This window comes from Cyrtonyx montezumae, unplaced genomic scaffold, assembly GCF_038088225.1.
Source record: "Cyrtonyx montezumae isolate F1298 unplaced genomic scaffold, pur_monq_1.0 scaffold_6, whole genome shotgun sequence".
Classification (NCBI taxonomy): Eukaryota; Metazoa; Chordata; class Aves; order Galliformes; family Odontophoridae; genus Cyrtonyx; species Cyrtonyx montezumae.
In genome coordinates this window covers 8,860,298-8,867,733 of record NW_027072067.1, presented here as the reverse complement: position 1 = coordinate 8,867,733, position 7,436 = coordinate 8,860,298, and the positions used below count along the sequence as shown (strand labels likewise).

The following is a 7,436-nucleotide window of genomic DNA, read 5'->3' as shown; positions in this document are numbered from 1 at the left end:
CTAAAATATTGAGGAGTCACAGTAGAGCGTTTTTATTCTTGTGTAAAAGAAATGATGAAAAGGAAGAAGTTAGCTGGGTGCACTTTTTAAAAATGAGCTTCTGGTTTTGAGGCTTGTGTTTTTTGTTACCCGCCTGGCTGCTAGAAGCTTTAACTGGTTGTTTTGCAGCAAGTGTTTCCTGTTCCCAAATGGAATCAAATCCATATTATGCCTGAGTTGTTAGCATAGTTGGAAAGTGGAGTAATATAAATTAGCAGTCCAGTCTAAGAGTGGTTATAAATAACATCTGTCCTGTTTTCCAATGTCTGCACTCCCATTTTGATTTTCTTTGCCCTAGAATTAGAGGTTTGGGTTCTTTTGCAAGAGGAAGGTGCGGATTGACTTTGGTAATGGAACAGAAGAATTAAGAAGCAAGAGTATAGGTCTTAAAATGGAAATCTGAGGTAAGAATTAAACCTATTGTTTTTTATCATTATTTTCTTTTTTAACAAACATTTCTTGACAAGTTTTGATCATTTATTGTACAGGTACCTCAGAGGAGATAAACCCATTTTCATACATTTCTTGGGTGAAATACAGAGAATTGTTCATGAACCAAGTACAGGGTGTAAGTAAGTAACCATCAGCTGTAGACTGCTGGATTATCTCATAGTGTTAATGACATGTTTGCATTTTGCTAAATTTTCAGAGTGTAGGCATTGGCTCTTTTCCCCAGTTCTTTTCAAAAGTGAAGTTCAAAATATATCTAGCCTTACATATACAATCACTTCACAAAAGAGCTAAGAAACTTCAGTTGTTAAAGAAGAGCAAATAAACTGAAATCCTTTGAAATGGTTCCCCACTGCCCCACATCTCTGTTGTAATGAAGCTCCAGGCATTCTTTTTGTCCTACTGTGTTAATATTTCCTTTTCCTCCCGTTTCCATTATAGCTATGAGGTAGGAAGGGCAGAAGAAAAGCACAAGTGCCAGAAGAAGAGGAACCTGGAGGAGAGCCAGGAAACACAGATATAAAGATATTTGCTCTCTGTTTGAGGCTTTAGGAGCAATGGATCAAGGATGACCCAGTTTAGGAGCTTTCCCATCAGAGGTATTGTCATTGGCTTTGAGTAATTTACATTCCTCCCAGGAGTTTTAGTTCATTTTCAGGTCTCTAAAGGCTTAGCATCAATTTTCTTCTATTTTGGGGCTTCCTCTTGGGTTGCACCAACTATAAGGTTTCAAAGATTTACAAAGAGTACAGGTTGGACAGTCATTTCTTTTTAGTTCTATTGCAAAAACTAAGTGCTACTTAAAAGTCCCCCAATTTTTCTAACACTCTCAGGGAAGAGAACATTCTTAATTTGTGCCTAAATGTGCTCTAGAAGTCTGCTTCCTTGAGTAGGCTTTTTAGACACACAAACAAAGGGTCTTTATGTCTAAAAGCTTCATTATGTGAACCCGCACCTTAATAAATATTCCATATGCTCTCTGAACACCATCCTATGTGGAAATTTTTGAAGTGTTTTGGTTTGAGGTTGTAGTGCAGCTAATTCACACATCAGGCTTGCAAAGCTAAGCAGTGGAATTTTCCCAAGGAGAGGATCTCTACTTTTCATCAGTCTGACTAGTTGGGTAGATTAGAGTTTTCTCAGTTCTCAAAATGTTGTTGCTGGTCTCCCAACACTGTTTTTGTTTCTGTTTTGTTTTGTTTTTCCTGGGTGCAGGGTGGGGAAATTGTAGGAGGGTGTATTTTTATATTCCTTCAAGTCCCAAGAACCTTTAATTTAAAAATTATCACATCTGTTTTGTAACTGTGAAGGAAGACTTCAAAATGTAAAACTAGATGGCTCAAGAACAGAATTAATTCCAAATGCAATTATTTATAATAACCTGATTTTTCTTTTATTTTGGTTCTGAGTTCAAATGAAATGTCTCCTCACGCAGTGATTTCAATAAGTTCCATGAATTAATAACACAATTGTGGTGAGATATCTGTGTTACAAGCTTACAGCAATTCACGTGAGTTATAACCACAGTAACTGCACAGCAAGAACACTTTGCAGTCACTGAAATACTTGGATTTCATTCTGTTCATAATGCCCTGGTATCTGTGCAGGACAAACACCCCACAAAGTAAGTATTTGTACAAGTAATACAAAAGCAATTGTCTGTATCTTCTCCTTAATATGTTAAAACAGAAAAAAAAAAATTAACTGCTGTGGAGTAGTGTCAGGTCCAAATCCTACTGACTCTCTATAAGCAAAATCATGTATTTGGCAGCTGTGATGTTTTATACTCTGTATACGTGCAGTAAATGTTGAATTCTGCCAGCTAATTAAATTGGGTATGCTCACTTTCTTTCTGAAGTTCTGGAGATCAGCATGCTGAGTATAGATTGCTGTGCTATTAATAGCTCACAGGAAGAAATTCTTCTTTTTACAGTTTAAAAACTTTCAGTTCAGAGAACTGTCTACAGTGGTTGATTTTGAAGCCTTGGGCAGATTTTAAGTTCATGGTCACTGGCAAGTTAATATGGCTATTGTAGATACCATTATACCAGCCAGAAGAGCTGCATGAAGAAGGGAGTCTAGGGCCCCACCTGAGGGCTGTGCCTTCCCTGTGGACGGAGTAAAGAGGAGGATCTAGTAGAATGTACAAAGACAGGAAGTCGGTGGATTGGTCTGTGAGCTACAATTACCTGTGCCAGCAGAAGTATTTCTTTTCTTAGGGGATGCTCTTCCTCGCCACAGAATGAAACGACCCTTCTTATAGAAGAGTATTTTTTCTTCCCTTCGTTAGCTTCGTTAGCTGTAATGATGTATTGTGGGTGGATCTGCTGTTGACTTTAATCCTCGGCCTTTGCCCAGGCATTTCCTGTGAGAATTGGTAGCACCAAAGCTGCCTCCAGAGTTCAGCTACAACAGGGCAGAGCAGGAGGAGAATCCCACTCCTCCTTCCTGTATTTCCAGGCAGAAATTGTTTATTTGTTGGATTAATCACTAAAGTTAGAGACATGTCAGCAAAGTCACCACTTGATTTATTACTGCTGATTTTGCATCATCTCGAAAGGTCACAGCCTGACTCACAGAGTGCGTTTGTAAGGCTGGAGACAACAAAGGCAGAACTTCTTGCTGTGAGAAGAACTTGTGGAAATTTTCAAAACGAGAGCCCCACAGTCTCTCCGTGATCCACGTGGTGGTGGCTTTGCAGGGCTGGATTTTGGTTTTTTGTTTTTGTTTTTCCACAAACACAATGCTTGCCTAACTGCATCACACTGTGTTAGTGTCAGCACGGAATGGAAGCTGAAGGCTACACTAGCAAGTTTCTGAAATGACAGAGGAATGGTTCAAAATGAAGGCATCTGAAATAGCATGGTTTAGATGTCCGTGATGTGGCCTTTAAAAGTGGGAGTTCATTTTACATTTATGTGGTTGATTATTCTGAACCCTGTTCTTAGCCTATATTCAGACAGCCACATCTATATTACAATAAAGGAAATTGCATGCCCTTCTGTGTTATTTTCCCCTGGACTATCTTTCTTGGTTTATGAGGAAGGTATCCTCAAAGCAAAAGGGACATGATATGCGTGTGTGTGTTGAGGGGGCAAAATGAGAATATTGCTTTCTTCTGAAAAATTAAGTTTACTGGTTTCAGTTGTTAACTTGACCAGTTTGACTCTGCAGGTATTCTATGCTCTCCGGTATTCTATTCCTCTGGTTTTGTTTTCAAATCTGGAATGTTAACGTCAGTATATAAAATAGAATAAGAAGCCCCAGCAGCAAGAACAATGTCAGGAACCATTAATGAACTGAGAAAATGTTTGGTAAGTGAAAGCAGAGTTTGGTTAAATAAAGGTGTGACAATGAAAGTAAGAGAAAAGGACTTTGCTGCTGTAAACCCTCTAAGAACGCTGTATTACCCATGGTGCTTTTTGAATACATGCACTTTCTTCTGAAGAAGATAACAGTGTGAGTTTTTCTGTAGCCTTAGCGGGAGCCCTTTTGGAAGGAAAAGGAAAAGGAAAAGGAAAGGCCCTTGCTTTAATCTCTTAAGTATTGTTAGTTCTTTCCATTATTTTCATCCTCACTCCTTGCTGTGCACTCTGCCCACCACCTCCACCTACCCCCACAGGAAAAGATGAGAAGTTTGGGATACTACAGTGGATCAGTAGAGAACAAAGGTTTGACTTTAGGCTGAGAACTTTTTTTCTTAACTACATAAAGTTTTTTTTTTTTTCTGAAAGCAAAAAAAAACGAGTTTTTTTTATACTTTCTTTTAACTAATAGCTTCTCATTGGTACATTTTAAATGCAATGCACAAACCATATGTCATTAACCTATTATCTTAATGTTTCAGGAAGCAAGAGATTTGAGCTTTGTGTTTTCCTGATTTAGAAAAAGTATCACTGATTCCACTTTGAATAGCAGGACACTATCAGAAGGATTCTGCTTGCATGGTATTTGCTCAAACTGAGTCAACAGTTTAAAGATAAGCAGCTTTTTGACTAGTGAATGTAGCAGGCCTGTGGCTGATACAGCTTCATGCTGACAGATGCCTTTGTGTCTGTCTTTGTGATGGAGAGCACACAGATGTTCTCCTTGACATTTAAAAAAAGCTGCTGCTTGGCAAAATAAAATGTAAAATTAGAATGAACAGTGCAGCAGTGAAGAGTATAACTGGTTATCCTACCCAGCAAAAGACTGTCTCACGTCAGTGTAATGAAGTGTGTTCTCACTGGTACTCAGTAACTGCTTCGTCATTATTTAAAAATAGCCTATGGAAAAAGAAATTCTCCTTTTTTGCCTCTGTTAAAATATAAATGGATGCTAATCTGAATATCCACGTATGACTAATTCTGTGCCAACCATTTTTAGCAGAGAGGCATGTCAGTCAGATACAAATGCTGAAGTGATGCCCCAATTCGCAGCTGTAAAAGCTCCTGAGTTAGTGTATGGTTGGCTTATGAATTATCTCCTTTGTGACAAAGGAAAATATGAGAAATTTGTATTTGATGTTTCTTAGAGATGCTGTTGTCTCACAGATGGAGGCTGCCTGCAGTATTCTGTCCTCTGCTTCTGGCAGCTGGGCATGGAGCACGTGGGAGGAGCTTGTGCTGCAAATAGCTCAGCACTCAGGCAGGGTGCATGGTGCATCTCTTCAGGGTGTGTATCTTGGTCTGTGAGAAGCAGTGTTATCTGGAGGGCTGCTGCTCTACTTTCGTTTGAAGTGTGTTGTCCACATTGCGCACAAAGCATACAAGCAGTCTTCAACAATAATCTTAGTGAAGTGTTTGGTTCCCTCCATGAATTCTACCATGCCAGTCCATGGAGAGCTGTCTCTTTAAAGTCAGTTTAGTGGTGTGGAAGTTCCTGAGGAGAGGGAAAATCCTGTTGAGTGATATTCAGGAACACTGAGCGTGTCAGCAGAGTCCAAGAGCATTGCCCAAGACAGTGGTGCTTCCCTGTCACAAGCCCAGGGGAGAGTGCAGAAGTGGCCTGAAGGGGTCCCAGCCTTGCACCTGCAGAAGAGTTAACGTGCTGCTCTGCTCACAGGAGTGTGCTGTTATATATTGGTGCTTTTTGAAAGTGCAATGACCACCTTTGTCAAGAATTAAGCATTTCAGTAAGTGAAAATGAAACCATATGTCACGATAATCCATGGACAAACACTAAGTGCCTTCCTTCATTAGAATCGTTGTGTGGAGGCCCTAAGACTGAGGAACTCAAACCTACTTCTGAATCAAAAGCTCAGGGGCTCTGCAGAAGATTGCCAACTGCCAAAAGGTGCTCATCCTGCCACGTGAAGGTCAGATAAAAGGTAAAGGACCAGCTTTATCCTCAGACTTCTAATTAAAAAAAATAAATCCGTTTATTGTATTACATATTTTCCGCTGTTTTTGCAATGGCTGTTCTAAACTGGGCTTAGTCTTCTGCAGCTTTCAGCCTGCGCTGAGAGAGTTATTATGAGACCTGAGCTTGCTGTAAACTATTAAATGGTTCAGAGGAAACCTCAAATTAGAGAATTGGAGAAAGGAGTGATGTCTGTGGCTTTAGATCCAGGATGACGAGATCTGCTATTTGTTTTCTCTACAGAAATGCCCGTGTTTCCCTGGCACAATGGTTGGGCAGGATTAAGCTTGAATCCACTGGGGACATTTGCTGCAACCAAGAGGCTGAAGGATGAGCACCAGTGTGCAGGCCAGGTACTGAGGTTCATCTGAAATTGGTCTGTTGCTCAGAACACTGTGGTTTTAATCCTGGTAGCCACACACACAGAGTTAAGTAGTACATACCCAGTTCTGCTAGCTCCCTGGAACTCTTCCATCATTAAAGTTCAGGTAATTGAGTAAGTCTCTTTCAAGGCTTAGGCCCTGAAGAAAAATATCTTGTGTATTAAATGTCACTGTTAGTGTGCAGCACTACCCCTGGGAGCCTCTCAGCAGCTCTCCCGCAGGAGCACACCATACTCCATAGAGCAAGTATTTGCAGCAGCACTCCCCCGTGCATCTCTGGAGACAGTGCTGTTGCCCTGCATGGTGTCAGGAGAGCACCAAGTGAAATCTGGACAGCTTTGCCTGAAGAATAAGGCAGCTGCTGCGAAGCTACATGTAACTGTGGTTTAAAAATAAGCAATTAAAATACCTACCTTGACTGTCTTATATCCAAAAGCACTTGAGATAGTTGTTCCTCAGAGAGGTGCAGAATATCCCCATTACTGGAGAGGTTAAAAAGTACTGTTATTAAATTGGTGTGTTTCCTGATGCAGGCCTTTAAGGTAAAAAGTGTGTTTCAACACACAACAGAGTCCAGCTTTGTGGTCACTTTGTCTGCTATGAAAAGAGAGATGGAGACTTCCTTAAGATGCTATGTGTAATGATACCTGGATCTGTATCTATGCCAGATGAAATGGAAGCTTCCGTGTATCAGGAAGATGCAGACAAGTTTCTTATTTCACTATTCCTCAAGAAGGATCTAAAGATAGTGGTGAATGTTCTCAGCCAAGCAGCAGTGTGCCAGCTCTGGTGAGTAGAGCTGTTACACAACATTTAAAATACTCCTCATCCTTTTTGCCAGGATCACATTAAGCAACATTACATATTGGTATGGTGTTTGGGTACAGGAGACATCTTCATTCACGTGGCCGTTGTGGGTCATCTATTTTATAATGTAAGCAGTTATTACAACGTATGCAGTGGGTTCTAAGCTGGCTGTGGCCCAAAGGCTTCTGAACAAGCCTGAAAAACAATTTTGCATCTTTTCTCTCTTGATTGATTTGGCTTCCCAGGAACAGTTGGATTTGTTCCCACTCTTAGCAGTCCCCCGCACCCCCCTGTGAGCATTCAGCCCAGCTGCAGTGGCAGTTCAGCTGCTGCTCGTGAGGCGGCTTCTGAACTGGTGATTACAGCTCCGAGTACAGTGATGAACTGGTTACAACTCTGAGTTTTGTGCACTTGCCA

The 7,436-nt window shown here is 40.7% G+C and overlaps 1 long non-coding RNA gene across 1 annotated transcript; it reads left to right on the top strand.

Moving 5' to 3' along the window:
• Positions 1-6,999, top strand: LOC136056978 (uncharacterized). Its single transcript, XR_010622989.1, has 4 exons — positions 1-443; positions 931-1,088; positions 6,073-6,182; positions 6,881-6,999. It is a non-coding gene; the product is annotated as an uncharacterized LOC136056978 (long non-coding RNA).
• Positions 7,000-7,436: the final 437 nt, after the last annotated feature.